Here is a 19879-nt window from a genome sequence, read left to right as displayed (position 1 = left end):
GTTATTTCATATTTGGCAGGACAAGTACATTCTGTCAGCCTGAAAGAATTTTTGGCCAACAGGTTTTGTTCAGTTCCACAGTTGTTAACTATTAGAGATGTCTGAAAAAACATTTCGGATTGGGCTGGTTGAAATGTTTAACTGATGGCCAGAGGCAATCAAAACTGAGAATCTCCAGTCCTACAATGACACTGGTGTCCAAAAGCAGAGGAGAATTGAATTTTCTCTCACCTCACAGGGCACAGATTTCTGGATGCAAATTAAACCTTTCTGTTCTAAGATGAGCTACAAGACTATATGGGTCTGCAGGTTTAGACTCTCCATCCTGTGGAAGGATTCGTCATTTACGAGAGAAAACCCAATGAGATGCCATGCAATTACTGGCAGCAAAGACCAGAAATAGCAGTGACTCCTTTTATTTCTTTTTCCATAAGAGAAATTGGAGGCAGGCAGTTTAGGGCCTGTGCGGCAATTCTGCCATGCCATTGGCAGTCCAGGGTCCTTCTGCCTTTCTATCACTTTGCACATGGCTTCACTGTCAGCACAGTTTCTTGGTCCTTGCTGGTCCGGCCAGTAGTTCCATGATTCCAAGGAAGATGCAGAAGGAAGAAGGACAGCAGAGGACCTAAGAGCTGTCTGGTGCCTCCTTAAGAAGCCCTCCTAGACCTTCTACACAAAGTTTCCTAGCTTCAAGAAGTCAAGTTTCTGTCTTTTCATTCCCAGCCAATAAAAATTGGGCTTTCTTACTAAAGAAAAAAAGAGTGGCTGGATACTGAGTAGTTGACTAAGAATCTCTGCCAGTTACTAAGAGATAAAAGACTCTCTGTCCACTCGGAACACTCGCGGGCTGGGTTACCAGCACGGAGTCATAAGCTTTTAGAAAGATCAACTAGCCCAACACCTGCGTTTTTTTTGTTTTTTGGTTTTTGGTTGTTTTTTTTTTTTTTTGCAACTTGAGCATCTTTTATTCTGTACCTGCTCTGCCTCCACGCTCCTGGTGGTGGGCTTTGCCCAGGGTGGTTGGTCACTGTCCTGGCCACTGATACCCCATTTTGCCTTGATGAACGGCTGCACGTGACACCCTGCACACTGGCTGTGCAGCCCCTGCTCAGGCCGTGTCTGTGACGTGGGAGCACAGGGCCCCCTGCACAGGGCAGTCAGCGGCCCCGCAGCAGGGCCTCCCCTGTGGCCAGGCGCATCAGGGCATGGAAGCTCAGGAGCAGGCACTTTCTCCAGAAGCACCGGTCCCGCCCATACACCTGGGCCAGACAGCGGGGGCTCCCGATGCCGTGGGAGACCCAGGCCACAGCCCTGCCCGAGAACTGCTGCTCTGGGCAGGAGGACAGGAGGTGGCGGATGTCCTGGAGGAGCTGCTCCTCCCAGGCCTGGAGCTGGGCCTGTCCTGGCTCTGGGCCCTGCTCCTCCTCCCTGTCCCCAGGGCCCTCATCCTCGAAGTAGCGGCTGAGCAGAGCCCTGAGCTGACTGCTGCGGTCCTCGCTGGGCTGCTCCAGGCGTGGCCCGCAGCTGGGGAAGGCTATGCTGTGGAAAGCCCAGACGGTGCGGTGCAGACTGGCCAGGGCATCTCGCTCTTGAGCCTGAACACGGCCGTGTAGGAAGTCACAGGTCTCGTCCTTCTCCTGGGCTGTCAGGTCCCCGGGGCTGTGCAGGTGGAAGGCTAGCTCCCTGAACTCCACCAGCACCCCGTGCCCTGAGGCACACCTGTCCTGCGCTCTGGGTCCCAGTGCAGCTGGTTAAGAGCCTGCCGCACGGGGGCCAGTTCCCAGCCCATTGAGTCCACCAGCTCGACCACGTCAAACTCCACAGAACTGCTCTCCCCACCTGTGTTCTCAGGGGGCTGCCAGGCCAAGCACACAGCCAGGGTAGGACACCTGCAGGCCAGGGCCTGGAGTTGGGTGGCACCCCTGGGGCAGCGCAGGTGACAGCGGGCATAGGTGGGTGCCAGTAGCTTCAGCCAGCGCTGTGGATGCAGCTCCAGGTAGCAGAGCAGGGTCTCGATAGCTCCCTCCTGCTCTGGGGGCCTCTGGGCGCAGGCGCAGGCGCAGGGAGGGAACACGCACTGAGCAAGCTTCTTCACGGCAAGGAATTCGACAGCAGTGGCATGCACATGTCTACGCAGCTCCCAGAGATCCTCACCCTGGGGCCGCAGGAAGAGGTGGCAGTGTGTGGGCTGCCCGTCACGCCCGGCCCGGCCCGGCCCGGCCCACAGCCTGCACATAGCTCTCAAAGCTTGGGGGCAGCCCCAGCTGTAGCACGGCCCGCACATCCGGCCGGTCCAGCCCCATCCCGAAGGCCACCGTGGCCACCACCACCCACAGCCGGCCCTCCATGAAGGCCCGCTGCACCCGCCGCCGCTCCCGGCTGCACATGCTGGTGTGGTAGGCTTCGGCCACAGCCTCCAGGGCTTGGCCTCCAGGGCCCGGGGCCCAGGCCTCACGCAGGCGGGTGCGCAGCAGTGCAGCAACACGCTCCGTGTCCTCTAGCCTGTTGCAGCAGATGATGACAGAACCCAGGGCATGAAAATGGTCATTCTGCAGCAGTGTCACCAGAGCCTGGTCTGGGTCCTCGTCAGTGGACACAGAGAGACGCAGGTTGGCTGGGATGGTGACTGGGCCCCTGAGGACATATTCCTCAGCCACACCCAGGTGCTGGGCCACGCCGTGGGCGGTGCTGCGTGTGGCTGTGGCTGTGAGACCCAGGAAGCAGCTGACACCCAGGCGTTCCCGCAACACCTTGCAGACACGCAGGTAGAAGGGCCGGAAGTTGTGGGACCACTGAGAGAGGCAGTGGGCCTCGTCGACGCAAGCGAAGGCAACTGTGGGGAGCTGAGTGAGGAAGGCAGCGCCCCAGGCCCCAGCCCCAACCAACGCCTCTGGGCCGATTGAACCTTCTGCAGTGCAGAGCCCCGCTGCCTCCTGGTCATCCCCGAGTGGATGCAGGCTGCCGTCAGGCCTGGGGGCAGGCCGGACACCTGGTCGTCCATGAGTGACACGAGGGGAGAGATGACAAGTGCGAGGCAGGGACTGCGCCAGGAGTAGAGCAGTGTGGGCAACTGGTAGCACAAGGAATTGTCAGCTCCCGTGGGCAGCACCAGCAGCGTGGACATGCCGGACAGGATCCGCATGACCACACACTCCTGCCCAGGGCGGAAGGCCCGGGGCCCCAGCTGCTCCAGGGCCTGGAACACCTCAGCCGGTGTGTCTGCCACCTGCCCCGAGGGCCCTGGTGGGTAGAGTGGAGTCACGGCAGGAGGGGGACAGGGCACCTCGGACACAGACTCCCCCAGAGGCACCAGCAGCTCAGGCCCCGCAGGCTCTGCATCTTCTCTGCCAGAGAGTCAGCAGTTGGCAGCGCCAGTGCTCTGGAATACCTCCTCCACATGGGCAGGGTCTATGTGTCACCCTCATCCTTGCCGCCTTCCTGAGGAGCCAGGGTAGGTTCTGACTGAGGGCAGTGGGATGCCCAGTGGCTGAGCTGTTCACACTGCAAATAAGAGTCTTTGGCTGCGGCTCTGGGCCGAACACCCCCAAGACCCTCCCCTTTCTTCTGCCACTTCTGCCTCCGTGTCTGCTTGTGGAGGAGCCTCCCCCGCAGGGCTGGGCCCTGCACACAGCGTTTCTGCTTCACGTTGAGTCGCACGTAATTACCCCTGTCTCGCACGCTGGGCCTGGGGGCTGTGGGGTTGCTGGGGGGCTGTGCCCTCACAGGCTCCTCTGGACAGTCTTTTGCATGCACTGCAGCCCCAGTTCCCTCAGGCAGGGGTTCCGCTTGGCCCATGTCCTGCTGGGTCTGTGCATGGCATTCCTCTGGCTCCCCACTCCGTCTCTGCTTCTTGCCTTGACTGTTACCACTATGGGGTTTCAATGCACTGACACCAGTTGCTTGTAGGGCTGGAACCTCTGGGCCCTGTACAGGTACCTCAGGGCCAGTGATGGGTTAGAGGCCAGGGAGAGCACCTGAAGTCAGAGGCTGTAACTCCTCTGCACCCAGGACAGGCTGGCAGGCCTTGAGAACTCCCAGAAAATCTGGGGTCCCACTGTGGCACCGCTGTAGCCATCCAGGGTCTAGGGAGCCCAGTCGCAGGCTCAGGGATGCCCGCAGCTGCTGGAGCCGGCCTGGCCTCAGCTGGGGCTTGGGAGGTTGGGCTGGGGGGGCACCTTGTCGTCATCTTCTGGAAAGATGGCGGCAGTCGCTGTGCCTGGAGGCCCTGGGGAAGGGACCGTGGAGGAGAATCTTTGGGCAAGTCAGGGTATTCGGCCCAGGGCTGGCCTGGCCTGCAGACTGTCCTTTAGGTTGGCCTTAAGCCTCTCCCCAAAGTCCTGCACAGACCCCTGAGAGCTCGGCTTCCACATAGTCTGGGGACTCTGGGTCGCAGCCCGATTCAGGTGGGACCCCCCCCCCCCCAGCAGCTGGGCTGCGGCACGCGGCGGGAAGCCACTGCTCCAGGTCGCCAGGCCCGCCGCCGCCGGCCTGGCCCAGGGCCCCCCTCAGGGCACCGAACCCCCAGTGGAGCGCGCGGGCCTCCTCCGGGCGCCGCCGCCTCCGCGTCCCCCGGCCCCGGCCGCCGCCCGCGCTCCCGCGCCTGCAGCCTCCCCTGCACGGCCCGCAGCCGCTCCCCGGCCGCCGCGCACGCCGCGCCCCGCAAATCTCCCCGACACCCGCATTTTAAAGTTGAAGAAACTGAGGCCAAGAACAGCCTCTGGGCGTGGAGAAGTGAGCAGAGGCGGCGAGCGCGAGGGCCCGGGCTGGAGCCAGAGCCTGGCGTCTTCGAAGGGAAGTGGTTTTGACCGCTCCGCGCTTCCTCGGGAAGCAGGGCTTCACAATTCCTTTTTGTTGTTTAGGGTGTCCCTATGTAATACTCCTTTCTCCCCTTCTGTTTGGGGATGAGTGAGAGAAGTCAGGCAGACCGAGGTCCCATCCTGGCGCTGTGACTGACGGAGGTGGCGGGCAGCGTGGTTACGGGCGGTCACCGTGTCCGCGGGCTCGGGCTGCAGAAACACACCAGCTTACTCCGGGGGTTCAAACAACAAACATTATGTCCCGTGGTTTCTCACGGCCAGACGTCTGAGATCAAGATGCCAGCGGGTCAGGTGCTTGGTGAGGACTCTGCTCTCTTCCTGGGTATGTCCTTATGGTCATTCCTTGGTGTGCACAGGTAGAAAGAGAAATCTCATGTTTCTTCCTCTTTTCGTAAAGGCATCAATCTCATCTTTTGGGGCTCCAGCCTCATGACCTGATTTAACCCTAATTACCCTCCAAAGGTCCCACCTCCAAATTCCACCAAACTGCAGTTTAGGGTTTCAGTGGATGAACTGAGGGGAGGGGAGGTGGTCCACAGCACCCATCCACCCACCCAAAGCTAACTGGAGTGGGGCCGGGGAGAGGGCGTGGAGGGGCAACCAGAAGCCACGCTCCCTGCAGGAAGACTGGCTCAGAAGAGAAGGGACAGGGCTGGGCATGTTCAGTGCCTCCTCCCAGGGAGAGACATCTCCCCTCTGCCTTCGCAGGGCACAAGAGGAGGCAAGGAAAGACCACACGTGTCCTCTGACAGGTTCCTCCGAATGGAATTGCCTCCGCATGAGTCCAGAGAAGAAGAATGTCCCCTCAGCACCTGTTTATTTGAACTCTTCATCTTTCCTTCCATAATATTCCACACAGCTACCCAAGCGTGCCTTCCCTGACTTACTAACAGACTTACTATGAGGTTGCGGGTGAAAGAGTCTGGAAGATAAGGCACAGAAAGGTTAGGAGACTTGCTCCAAGTCACACAGCAAGTTGGGGGAGCAGCTGAAAGCGGCCCCACTTTCTGGGAGTTTTCTCTACACCTGGCTGCCTGACAAAGCCACTGTACACTCACCAGCTGGAGACCACACGGAGTGCTGCCCCTTGCAGTGAGCAAAAGTCTCTGACCATAAAGGACACTCAAGCTTCATGACGATGGCTTGTGGGCTGGAGAATTAACTGGTCAAGAAACATTTTTAATCATCGTCTGGGTGCCAGGATATTAGTCAGATAAAGTGGTTAAAAAAAAATACTAGCTGAAGGCTGTCTGAGCCTAGTGGGGGAGACAGACAAAAGGTTTTAAATACAATGACGGACATGTGCTAGGGGCATCTGCCAGCTGAATAAGAAAACACCTGGAAGCCATCTATCTGAAAATTATTATTTTGAACCTCCTTTCAACTGTCGCAACTTCTGTGGTAAAATATTACTGCTGACATCAACACAGAGCCAGTGAAGTGACTGATTCTCCACCTGTTTCCTGTTGCGCGGACACGGACACGCACTGAGTGATGCGGTGATGGATGTGGTGATGGATGCAGTGATGGATGCAGTGATGCGCTTCCTGAGCCAGGGTCTCTCGCTGCTGCTCCCAGCGTTCTCACCTACACTTTGCTGGTGGCTCTGACTCTTTTCTGAAGAAGGTGGGCCGGAAGAGGGAAGTAAGTTCAAGTCGACTTGGCACAATGGAGAGAAAGCAGCCAAGCAGGGTGGAAGGGAATTCGTGTTGCTTGATTCTCAGCTCCCACTTCAGGCTTCCAAGTCCTCAAAACGACTTTCTACATTCAGGTTTTCAAAAATTGTTTCGCTGAAAGCCTCACGGAAGAAGCAGATACCGTCCTTTCTTGCCTCCGTGCCAGTCCCTGAGATACCTGAACAGACCCCCATGTCCCCCGGGGAGACACAGTGGAAACTGCTGAAGTCTGGCTGGTTTGATCAGGGTCGGGATCCGAGGGCAGGACCCTCTACAGAACCGTCCCCTGGGCACCTCACCCTGGCATCACAGATGAATGGTGTGCAGATGAATGCCCGGCCGCCACAGTCCCCTCCAAACCTCCACGCTCCTTGGTAAGAGCACCGGCCCTGGCCTCCAGCAGGGCTATGGGTGATCCAGGTCTGGTCCCCTGAGAATAGATGGAACCACAGGATCCTACTCACCTGAGGTTCCCGAGCTCAAGTCAGAGGTACACTTACTTTAAAAATAGCAAAGGAAACACAACTCCTGTCATTAACTTTTCCCTGCGTAATGTGGTTTCCAGGCCTGCTCACTACCTTGAGAATTTTCTCCTGGATAGATTCCAGTTTGCCAGAGTCTAAGAAAAACAAAAATTTAAGAATACAATTAAATTCTCCATAACTGGAGGGCCGAATTATAAAGTGCATACACACATATAAAAAATAAAAAATTATATATATATATACACTTATTTTTTTGGTAGGAGAGACACATGGAAGACAAAAATATTAGTGATGGCTGACAATGTCTGGGCATTTCCCATAGATTACATCTTCTAATCTTTATGTAACAGGTACGTCAAGGCTAGATCACCAGTAAGAGAGAAATTCTTCCTCTGCTGATTTCTTTCTCTCCTACAGAAAAACGAACAAACAACAAGAAAACAGAAAAACAATCTCTAGGCCTGGGGGTCTTCCTGGATTCTTTAGGGATCATGCTCCTTCCAGCTCACAATTCCGCCACCACTAAGGGAACAGCCCTCGCCCTCGTGGTCCAAGGACGCATTTCCTTCTAGGAGACCATGTTGACCAAGAGAAGGAAAAAGAGAGAAGGACAAAGAGCAGGTGCCAGGTCTCTCTTAAGGAAGGTTCGCAGACGCGGTCACACATCTCTTCTCATGTGTCCCGGTGGTCAGAACTTTGTCATGTGGCCAACTGCAAAGAGCCCAGGAAATGTATTCTTTTGTTTCATGGCCATGAGCTCAGCCAAAATTGATCTTACTCTGTAGGAAGGGGAAATAGATATTTGGGGACAAGCAGCAGTAGGTCTGCCACAGCTTCCAACAACTCCAGGAACAAGTATGGTTAAGCTCATTGAACAAACGGGGAAACTGAGGTTCAAAAAGGTGAGATAACTTGCCTGTGGTCACACAACATGCTATAGCCACTACCTAAATTAGAAATTCTTACACCAAAGCCTGTTTTATTTCCTCTACATGCCCCCAAAATAGGAGCAGAATGACACATGTATAAGAAGTTGTCCGATTTTCCAGCATTTGCATCGCAGCCATGGTTGTCAGTATGCTGGGTGAACTATGGCCTGTCCCCTTTCTCTTCCATCTCCCTTGTCACCAGCCTAGTACAACCACGTCACCTGATTACTGCCGTGGCCTGCTATCAGATTCCACTCTCCTCTTGTTCTCTCTGATTTACTTTCCACAGAGCAAAAGGGTGGGCTTTCAAGATCTCATGTGTAATCATTTTATTTCACTGCTTAAAAACCTTTGATAACTTCTCATTGCTTTTTGGATGAGGTCCAACACCGTCCATGAGGTTCCCAGGCCTTGCACACTCTGGCCCCACCAACCCCCCAGCTGCCTCGCCCATGACTCCCCTCCTTCCCTCTCTGGACGACTCTGGACTCCACAGACACTCCACGGTGCCTCCCACTTCGGGGTCTTACCCATGCTCTTCCCTCTGTCCTCAGTCTCTCCCACCTGCATCTTTGTCAAGTCCAAAAAAGAAATTCTTCATGATTTTTTAGGATCTATTAAACTTGTAATTAATCATGGAAGAATGAACGTATTTACAATGTTTGATCTCCCCATTCAGGAATGGGGGGGTCTCCATTCATTTCTACTTTTATATCACTTAGAGTGTTCTGTCCTTTTCTTCTTATAGGTCCATTCATTTTCTCACTGGAATTTTTCTTAGGTTTTGTTGCTCTTTGTGACTGGAGTCTTTCTTCCCATGTGGGGAGGTGGGAGGGAAGACATTCAGCTTCCTAGTTTTATAGAATCTATGTTTCTAAAGCAGAGACGAAGCAGGGGAGGAGAAAGGAACAGGTCTTTCTACCTACATTTAGGCAATTATTTGTACATCACTGATTGGCATTTTTACTAAGTTCAATTCAGCCTTGAATTTAGTAAAACTTCCCTCTTAATACTAGCATTAATGTGGTAGGCAGTCCTAATTTCAGTTTTCTTCTGTCCTGGGTGTTCATAGGTACTCTAGCAAGAATTTGCAAGAGCCAAGAGGGGAACTCATCAAATATCATTGTGTACTGAATCTTCTGTTCTTACATTCTGAGCACAGGGTTTTCAAACAGGTCCCGGCCATCCAAGAGTACTTTCATCACTATGTGTATTTTGCTGTATTATCCATAGTGATATCTTGACCAATTTTGCAAACATCTTCCTAAGACCGAGAAACACTAGACCTGTGTTAGTCCCCTGATGCCCCAGCTCAGTAAAATGCTTTCACAAAACATGAGGTTAGTTTGGCATGATTTGTTCCTGGTGACTCCATGTCTCCTAGCAGTCAACACATTCCTTTCAAAGTGCTCATAAGACATCTGCTTTAAATTCATTCTATAATTTGACCAAATGTTGACCAAAGTTATTAGCCTGTAGTTTCTGGGACCCACCTTTTTTTGTAACTTGCGACATTGACTTGTTATTAACTTTCTGATTCTTCTCTTGTTGTATATGATTTTTTTTTTAAAGATTACCAGTGGTGACTCCCTGATTACATATTTGAATTCCTCCAACACCCTGGGAGAAAACTTGGCTGCACCTGAAGGCATGAATTGATGACATGAATTAAGGCTCGCTCTCCATTTCCAGTCATTTGGGGCCACAGTTTCTTTATTATATAGATTGCTCTACTCTGTTAGAATTCGGGGACTCTCCAGAGAACCAGCAGCGGTGGGGGTGTTCTCGTCCTTAACCAGGAAAATTGTCTTAAGCCAGCGCAGAAAGCAAAGTGTGTCCTGACTTGGGATCAACACCCCCACCCAGCCGCGGAGGCAGGGTTTACTCTGGGATCTGCAAGCTTGTCCTGATTTCTCCATTTCTGAGCTTTCCAGCAGCCTGTTTCCTCGCACTGAAAACCTCCGTGCACCATGCCCACTGTGAATAGCCTACGTGTTTTGAATATCCAGCTCACCCTTCTGGATTTATGGCTTGTCTCTGACGCTTGAATTGGACCTGGCATGAAGACCTGAGGACACGCATCCCCACCCTCTTGTCTGTGGGTGACGGCCCCACAGCCGGTTCTTGAGGCTGTGTGTCCCTTCACCTTCTGGCCTGCCCTGCCCCTGCTGCCAGTGTGGGCTCCACCGTGCTTTCTCCCCGTGAAGCCACACACGCTGCGCCCTGGGCTCCCGGCTGTCTTTCCCCGGCTGCATGAGTACCCTCGGGAATTCTGAAGCCAGCACACACTGCAGCACAAACGACAGACGCCGTGCCACACTGTGTCCCATGACTAAGGTACTTAAACCATTCCGCACCCCATCTCTTCCATGGTCAATCCGATTCTTGTCAGGAGAAGTTGTATGGCTTCTTTACCCCCACATGAACGGGACCTGGCCACTTGTAGGAAATTAATAAATGCCTATTGCAGTGACACAAGTAACAACAAATGATCGATCCACGTTCCCTTTGGGAAAAGCTCTGTAAGTTTTGCAGCCGCCCGTTTTCACAAAGCAGATATGTCCTTCCAAAACCGCATCCAAAGCAGCTCCGTTCCTGACCTACGCTGAGACACGGCCCTCTCTCCTATTGTCCTCACGCAAATGCCCAAGCCCCTTAAACTGGACGTCATTCAGACCTGGAACATTCCAGGCATCCTCAGGACCTGCTGGCTTGGGTACATTATCCTGGTGCCCAGGACCTGTCTGATCCCCGACCTGGGATGGGACCCACTCACAGAGGTCACACCACGGCTCTGGTAAGAGAATCCACATTCCATGCAGGACATTACCAGCAGTGGGTTCAAAGGATGACAATCAAAGCTATCAGAAGTCAGCCAACGTCCAAGATGTATGTCCAACCCCAGAGGACTGCTCAGCTCTGATGCATACGACACATTTCATTCCAACACACAGGCTTCCCGTGGGAACCAGACTGTGCCCTGACTTATGAGCACCTCCACCCTCGCTCCCACCTCACCCTCAGATCAATCACATGCTCTTCAAGACACCATCAGGAGGTTCTATGTCAACATGGTAACTATGGATAATCAATAGGATGGTGACTGTATCATTACTTGTCATCTTTTATTTGCCAACAAGGATTTGATATGGAGGTATATCAAGTGGTGTAAAGAATTAACTTATTTCTAAATAAAATAATTTTATTACATCTATATAGTAAGAAGCTTAGGAGAGACAATTTTCTGATCATTCATATATTCAATTTCAGTCTAATCTATTGCAGCAAAAGGTATTCAGAAACAGTGCACAGCTGCCCTCTTGTGTCTCCTTATTAAATCTATTAGGGAGGGTTTAAATACTAGGATTCAATTAGCTATGCATTTTTAAAGGTCACCACGTACCACTACTTTTCTACTTGTGAAATTAATATCCTAAAGGGTAATTTACAAAGCACAGTATGTAAAAATATGCCAAATCTCTCTACCAATTAAACAGTACTTATTGGCATAAACATCTAAATATTTAAAAAGTAATATAATTACTCTGTCCAGGTCTTCCCCTAACCCAGTACCCAGAAGTCTTTACATGCATTTGTATTGTCTCATTATACTTAATTCATGCTCCATTAATATTTAATCTGCTCTTATTGAGTGCATGGATCTGCGCAGATCTTTTGCTACTGGCCGCTCAATGGCCCCACAGAAGTTGAAATGGAAGTGAGTTCTCTTTTGTAACAATTGGCGACTGAGCACCTAGTATGAGCGAAGTCCTGTGCAAAGTTCTTTACAAATAAAATATATAGAACGTGCCTGAAAAGGAAATCTTACCTCCATTGAACAGATAAAGAAACCCAGGCACTAGAGTTAGGGAGCGCCTCCCAAGAAGCTAAAGGTAGCGTCATTCTTCAGACTCTAACTCTGCCGTCCCAGACCACAGCTCTTTTCTTCGCTATCCCTCCACCGTGATAAGCTATCTCCATGAGTTCACAGTCAGCCAGCCATTCTGCATCCTGAAAGCAATCTGATTAAAGTGACAGGAAGCTCATACAATGAAGATAAGGGCATCATCCGGGTATCATCAGTGTCCACACAAGTGGACATTCTGTTTCTTTATTCTTTATTAAGTGCTGGACGCTTCTAGCTCTGTATTGTGTTTTTCTATATTAAGAAAGAGTGGAGATAAAACATTGAAAGCAAGCCATATCGTTTGGGGGAAATTGGGAGCTATCCTTTTGTACAAATTAGCACTGACGTGGTGGCCCCACACAATAACCAGGTAGAGAGGGGATCCAGGAGGGATGCACGGGGACCAACCAACTGCGCGGTCTCCGTCCCTAACCTCCTGGGAGGGAAAGCTTCTGGGAGAACTTACAACAGAGAGACAGAAATAAGACGTAGTGAAGGAAACACAAGCTGAGGTGCAACAGTCTGACGATAAGCAGGTGTGCGTGGAGGTGGGAAGGGGACGATCCGGGGAGGCTGTGGGGAAAGCGTGAGGGACGTGGGATTTGAGGCAGGGAGGAGGCTGCACCTCCATACTACATGGTGCAGTACATCTCCACGTAAGCCCCGCTGCCCCAGCAGGGCTCCCTCCAGGGAGGGCATAAATGAAACCGATCCTGCGATCTTGACTCCAACCCGACAGAGAGCGACAAGGTGGGCAATCATCCTTCTAGACAGTGTAATTAGCAACAGTGATCTGGGGCCTGCAGCAGTGGCCGGCTTGTCTCGAGGTCACTGCCAACGGTTCGAGTCGGAGCAGTGAGCACAGCCTCCCTGCAGGGCCCAGCTTCCCGAGGCGGGGCGGCGCCACAGGAAAACCAGGAGAGTCGAAGTCCTAAGTCCTGGGCTCCGTCCCAGCTCCATAATCAACCTGAGTGTGACTTTGGGCCAACTCGCTCACCTTTCTGGGTCCTAGTTTCTCCATCTTTCAGGTGTCTTCCTTGGGCACTCAGACAGTCCCTCCATTCTTAAAGTTCTCTAAACTCAGTCCCTTTCAAGTGACACCTAATTGTGCTCAGCTGGCCACAAGTTCTGATTTTTTTCATTCCTGTTATGGGCTGGACTTTGTCCTCCCATAACTTGTATGTTGAAGACCTAACCCCCAGTATCTCAAAATGTGACTGTTGTGGGAGAGAAGGTCTTTAGAGAGGTAAGTTAAAATGAGGTGAGGAGGGTGGGTTCTGATCCAACAAGACTGGTGTCCCATCAGAAGAGGAAGTTGGGACCCAGGCCTATACAGAGGGACGACCACGTGGAGACACAGGAGGAAGATGGCCATCCGCGGGCCAAGCAGAGAAGCCTCAGAGGAAGCCAATCCTGCTCAGATCTGGATCTTGGACTTCCAGCCTCCAGGACAGTGAGGAAACAAATTTCTGTTGTTTAAGCCCCCGAGTCTGCGGTCCTGGCAGCCCCTGGCAAACTAACGCAATTCCACACTCTTTTCCTGGTCATCCATCCTCTTTTATGTCCGATTCCTTCTCTGCATTTTCTGTTTCTATTTCCCCTCGCTCAGTAATCTTCAACACTTACGGGCACCATCTTCACTACAGCCTTTCGCTTCTCCCCTGCAAATTCCCACCCCCGCCTCTGCTCGGTAGCGTCTGTGAGGTTTTAACACACAGCAATTGCATATGTAAAAATGATGGCATTAAAACGCACCAGACATAAAGCCATTTCTGCAACTAAAAGGGATGCTCCGGAAAATTAAAATAAACAATGGCATTCAATGTCAGAAAGGCTCTGATGGAACAAACGGTTGACAGTAGGATAAATTAGAAGGAACTTTTGGGAGGGTAATCTGGACAGATATACCAAATTGGAATAAAAGCCCCAAAACATTCATGCCCCAGTGCTGAATATTCCAGGCAACTACATGGAAGCCCAGGAAGCTGGGGGCGGGGGGAGAGTGGGGTGGACTGCAAACCGCCAAGAAGCATGTGAAGAAAATGTTCAGCTACAGAAATGAAAGACATAAAAGAGGAACAATCTACTGATAGCGGGTGTCTAAGCTGTAAATTTTGCTGAGTGACAAGTTCATAACAATATTTATTAAAAAGCCTTCAAATTATATGATCCTCTTGCCCCAGCAGTTCCATTTTGAGGAAAGTTCCCTAATGGAAAAAATAATATGAAAATGCTCACTGCATCACTGTAAAAGGGAAACAATCTAAATGTTCAGTAAGAAGGTTAAATAATTTATCTATATGATGAAATCTTGCACAAAAATTATTTAACCATAAAAGAAATTTTCATTATACAATGTCAGTTGGGAAAAAGGTTCATAAAATTGTTTACAAGACAATTATTGTTAAAAATATGTGCACATGTATTAATAAATACTCTGCAAGGATGCACATCAACCCCCATCATCTCTGCTAGTGGGCTCGCGAGTTATTTTTTTCTCTCTACTCTTCTGCATGCTTTACAGTGAGGATGGACTACTTTTGTAAGTAGAGAACCAATACCTTCTTTTAAAAACAAGAAATAGAAGGGATGGAGTAGAATGGAAAGGGAAGGAAGGGGAAGCAGGAGGGCACACCATTGGGAAGGAGGTGATCTGTCACAACGAGCCCTGAATCTCTCTCCTGCGTCCAAATCCGAACCCTGCTGGCATCTCATGTGTGTTTTTAAAAATGCTTGTTGAAATGACATTTAAAAACCAAGCTGGTTTGAAGTCCTGATGCATTCTAACCACTCAAACTACAAGAGGTTTGAGTTTGGACCAGATGGCAGCTTCACTCTCCTCCTGAAGTCTCCCCGGGAGAAGAAAGGGCTGGACAGGGAACAGAATGTGTGCTGACTTCAGACCAGCACTCTGAAGACCCTGCTCTCCTTTTATCTTAATTTGCAGTTGCAGAGTCTTAAAGGAAATGAGATACTGCCTTCGCAATCCGTGATATGGGAGTCTGGACACCATCAATTCTGCTGTTGCTCCAAAGTGTCCTTGCCAGTGTCTGGGTGATCAAAGCAGGACACCGCCTGGCGCTCACAGCTGTGCAGCAGAGCCCTTCCTGGGACATTAAAGGAACCAGCAGGGCAGCCTCAGATAAGCACTTGCTCTCCTCCTCCCATTTTAGGACTGAGCGGACGCCCAGAGCAGCAGTGTGTGAGGGGAGAGGCTCTGTGATGGGAGACAGAGGAGCCAGGCTTTTATCCATCCTTCAAAGCATGGCCATTGGATGATGGCAGAGTCCCCAGTTTTCTCAGGCCCTGGTCTTCTCATCAATAAAATGAGACAATCATGCCATGTCTTCCTCAAGGCGGGGGCTGGACTCAAGGTCTCTGCTCCCTGCACATCTATGAGTCCAAAGGCAATGTGCATGGAAGGGCACACTTGTTCCCCACTGAAATTCATCCACCTCAGAAACATGAGGCTACCCAACTTCAACAGAACGCAGAGCCTACACTGCTCCTCTCAGATTAACATAGCTTTCTCAGACTTTAAAGGGAAAACAAAAATCCTCATAAAGTCTGGGGCATCACACAATCCTAAAGTCAGGGAACAGATCCCAATCTGCACTCACACAAAGTCAGTTTGCAGCATTTTCCAGGTGCTGTCTCAGTCTGCCTTTCCCCCAGAAGAGCTGAGCGACACAACTGGGTGCAGCACTGTTTTGTGGACTCCACGAAACCACAAAGACGTGGAAAGATAAATGAGGCCGACAGAGACGGAATCTACTTCCCGACGGGGAATAAGTTTGAAAGATCCAATTCCACTGCAAGCTGAAACTCTGGGTCCTGCTCCACATGGGACCTGGCGGGTCCTCAGATCTGCCCCCGCTTTTGCTCTCTCCTGCCAGCGATGCCGCTGCTCCCGGGGCTCACGCACTCACCTGACTCAGTCATCTTCGGCTTAGGGCTCCTTTGGCTGGTGACTCCCCTCCACCCCAGTCAACCATCATGTAGATCCTGGATCAGAAATATAATTAAATTGACTCTGCCAAATTCTTTAGAATACTACATTACGTGGCTACCATTTTGGGGTGTCAGTCATGATCAGGGGGCGTATCAAGACCAGAAGCCCTGTCTGAAGTTCTGAAACATGTCTCAATGTCCTTCAAACACGAAATCTTTTAATACTACTGACAGCCAACACAACATGACTACATTCTCCTACCATAAACATTTTTTATTTGCCTGCTTTGAAAAATAAATCATCATAGGAGCCATGCTCTCCCCGACTCTCACGCCTTTCTGGGTTTAAATCATAGAAAATGGACGAACCGTCCTGTATCCATCCCTCATTTTTCTGGGTGGGGAGTGGCTGCAGGCAGAGAGAAGTCACATCGCCTGGACCACTGGGTGGGTCACACGAAACAACTTTGTCTCCAAGTTTTCAGGTACCTCTTCTCCCAGCTACACTAAAATTAATGTAAGCCAGTGGGTTTGTCAACAAAAGAAATGATGTGTTACAAATCATCATCATCAGAGCCACCTTTTTGGGAAGAAAAGCAACATAACACAGAGATGCAAAGGTTCAGAAATCATTTTGTGTGGCACCGTATTGAAAGTCAAAGCATTTCTTTCTAAAAGAAAGATGTACACACAGCTAGGAAGTGTTTATAAACATTGGAAAGTGTGCCTACAACAAGCCTTATACTAGGTATTGATTAAGGGAGCTAAATGCATCCAAAATATTACTAATCATTAATTTAACCGGGGCAAGGGTACCCGAGATAAAACATGCAAACATACTGTCAGACTTTTAAAGGAGGCAGATGTTCAACATTCTTGCCAGAATTCTATAAACAAAGCTATGATTTCCCTCCGAGCAAGGACTTATTATAAATAATCACCAACAACTATTTTGCTTTGCAAGTGATTTTTTCCCTGTGTTGCCCAGTTAATGTTGCAAATCTGACTCCTATCAAGTACTAGATGGGAATGACAACTCCAAATCCATGAAACCTAAAACGGGAGATAAGAGCATTTTAATAAATGGTTCTGCTGCAGACTGTAGGACAATAAACTCCAGGAAGCACATGGTTTCCAAAAATAATCAGGGAGGAAGTAAGGACGCAGGAAAGTCTACGTAATAACCAATTATCAAAAGAAGGAAATGAAGTCTTCCACATCTGTAAAACTTTGGTATAATTAACTCTTTGCAACCTGCTGAGTTTTTTTTTCCAGCAGAATAAGTCATAATTAGGATAATCAAAGGGTACATCGTACACACAAACCCACGCATGTGTATAACCTGACTTTCGTTCAGGAAAATGTAATGTTATGAAAATTATGGAAACCTGCCATTGTTACTTAAATTAAAATTGGGCAGAAGACTGAAGTATTTCTAGTACCAGCTGTTAGTGACTAAATTTGCCCACACGTCTGATGCTTAGAGGGACCGAGACAGCTCTCAGGGCCACTTTCAGCTTTGCACCCTTCAGCTCAAACAGCAGGTCCTCCAAGAAGTCTTCCACCCCCTCCCTCGAGCCACAGGTCACCCCTTCGCAGCCACAGGACCTGGGGGAGCACGAGGCTTCCCCCTTCCACAGCGCCTCTCTAACTGCAAGTAAGCATTTAATTGTGTAAGGCCACACAGGTGCGTGAATGTACGTTCTTGGTTGTGTAAGTCGCCCCTCACTGCACAGTATGTAAACGTTAGGAGGAAAGTCGTGTGTCCTGTTCCTTGAATCACGTAAATGCTGAATAAATACATGTTGAGGGAAAAGTTACAGCTACTGCTTCATCCACCTTAATCAAGACCTACCACTGAGGGAACTTGGAAGAACTGCATATTTCTGAAAGCTCTGAAAAACAATTCGGCTTTTGTCCCTGGAACACCCGTGTCTATGTCACTCTAACATGGCCTGGTCATTTCCTTGTCCTTTGCCAAACATTTAGAAATCGAAGGGAGAGGATATGGCTGAGCGTCAGAGCACATGCCCCGCGTGCACAAGGTCCTGGGTCCAACCCCCAGCACCTCCATTAAATAAATAAACAAACCTAATTACTCCCCCCAAAAAACAAAACAAAACAAAACTTCGCTTTAGAAATTGATGAGAACACTCCTCTAAAAAACCCAGCCCCTTCTTTGTACAAGTCCACTTGTTGAAGTTAAATTCATTTGCTGTTAAATGCTGATACCCTTGACGGGGCCCAGGGAACCAACTTCTAACTACAGAGAGTTTCAATAGGATATGTAAGGCATAATGTAACTGCAGAATAAAAGAAAACAAAAGAAAATTACTAAAGACAACCCTGGAACATTTCAACTGTAAAAATGTAACTGGCATTTCAATCACATCGGCCACTTGGTGTTTCACTTAGGGGGCAGGGTGCAAATCTTTCCAACATTCATGAAATTTGTTCCTTATCAAAATGAGAGGAGGTGGCTTCATACCGGCAGCGGGGCCAGGACAAAGCCCTGAGCCTCGGACACGGAGTGTGGCCGCCCCCGCGGCCCCAGGGGTCAGGGCTCCCTAATCTTGGGGGCCAGCGCTAACGAGCATCGCCAGGGGCTGGGCTGGCACCAGCCATCCACGCTGCCTTTCATTCCATCTGTCCTCAGTCTCTTTTCCCTTCTCAGGCTCTCTGCCTGCTCCCAGCTGACGCTTACTCCTGACTTCTCCCTTCTTTCTCTGTGTCTTTCAGCTTCTAATAATAAAACCACTTGACCAACTGCTCTATGCTGTGAACTCAGGCTCTTCGGGGAGATTTGCAGGCGCAGCGACCATCATGCATGTGGGGTCAAGTTCTCCTGCAGCTCCTTCACGGGCTCCTGGGATCTCCTACAGATCGATCACCTTGATCCAGTCGCCTGTCACCAGAGTGGTGAGATCACGTGAGATTATCGAAAGCTACTGAGGCCCCATGGCCTTGGATAGCAACCCTCTGCACAAAGTGGGGCTAGTCTGGCTCAAGAACCATTTCAAAAGCAATCTAATCTCTAAATTTAGGATGCAGAAAAGTTCCTTATTTTTTCAAGTGGAGTAACAGGCAGGCATTCAGATCTGCTCATTTCTCTGCTTCAGTCTACTCCTCTCTTTCATGTTTGCCACTTACAAAAAAGCGAAACTAAGACCAAAATGCCATGGTATAAATACAAAATCAGTAACTGGGTCCTTTGTTCCAATATTGACTTTTCACCCTTTAAACCCATGTTCTCATTCTATTTTTCATCAGAACTCTGCTGCTCCCAAGCACAAATATAAATGGACAAAGGCCTGAGATTTTGCTTAGAACTGCAGAAAGTAGCTTAAGTTCACACTTGGACCATATCCAGGTTTCTGCCATCACAAAACCCTTATTCAATCCCTCTGGGTAGGAGAAGCAGATTACATGAAGAAAGGAACAAAACTTTCCTTTTATCTACTTTTCAATTTATTATGGTCTGAGTATTTTTATAAAAAGTTATTTTGGTAGACTTCTGGTGGTCCTAGATGTCTCAATTACCTGCAAAACTAACTTCATGAGTTTTTAAGTTAATAAAATTATACACATGGTATGTTCGAAACCTAAATTATTTTAGTTCAGGAAAAAAAAAATCTTGCTAAGTTACTCACTTCTCTGTGGCTTGGTTCCAAAGAGTAAAATTTATGAGTGTGATGGGGAAAAAAAAAATCTTGGAGAGAGGGGGGAAAAAAAAAAGCAAATTTTTCAAATAAATAAATAAATAAGCTGTTTTGTCATTTGAAATATCAGTATGTTAGATGATTAATATCACAGAAATATTCACTTCATACTTTTGGAATATGAAGAAAACGAAATTCAAGATTAGGAAGAGTGTCTGTTCTAAGAGCAAGTACACTAAATGTGCCATCAGCAGAGTTTATCAGTTTACAATTCAGAGGCGTTGGGCATCAAAGAGGAACTTGTACAAAATAATACAAGAAAGTTCAGATCCTAGTCTCAACAGATTTATATCAGGGCAAAAACAAGGGACTAACTCACTTTTTCCAGCTGTGGGGGAACTAGGAGGAAAACCAATTTTGCTCGGTGATAAATCAGCCATTCTTGGCTGGGAAGT

General features: G+C 49.5%; 1 pseudogene; it reads right to left on the bottom strand.

Annotated features, from left to right (window-relative positions):
- Positions 1–1157: 1157 nt before the first annotated feature.
- LOC102528273 (ATP-dependent DNA helicase Q4-like) lies at positions 1158–5951 on the bottom strand (annotated as a pseudogene).
- Positions 5952–19879: the final 13928 nt, after the last annotated feature.

This window comes from Vicugna pacos, chromosome 35 (genome assembly GCF_048564905.1).
Source record: "Vicugna pacos chromosome 35, VicPac4, whole genome shotgun sequence".
Taxonomy (NCBI): Eukaryota; Metazoa; Chordata; class Mammalia; order Artiodactyla; family Camelidae; genus Vicugna; species Vicugna pacos.
This window is presented reverse-complemented; position numbering and strand designations above follow the sequence as displayed.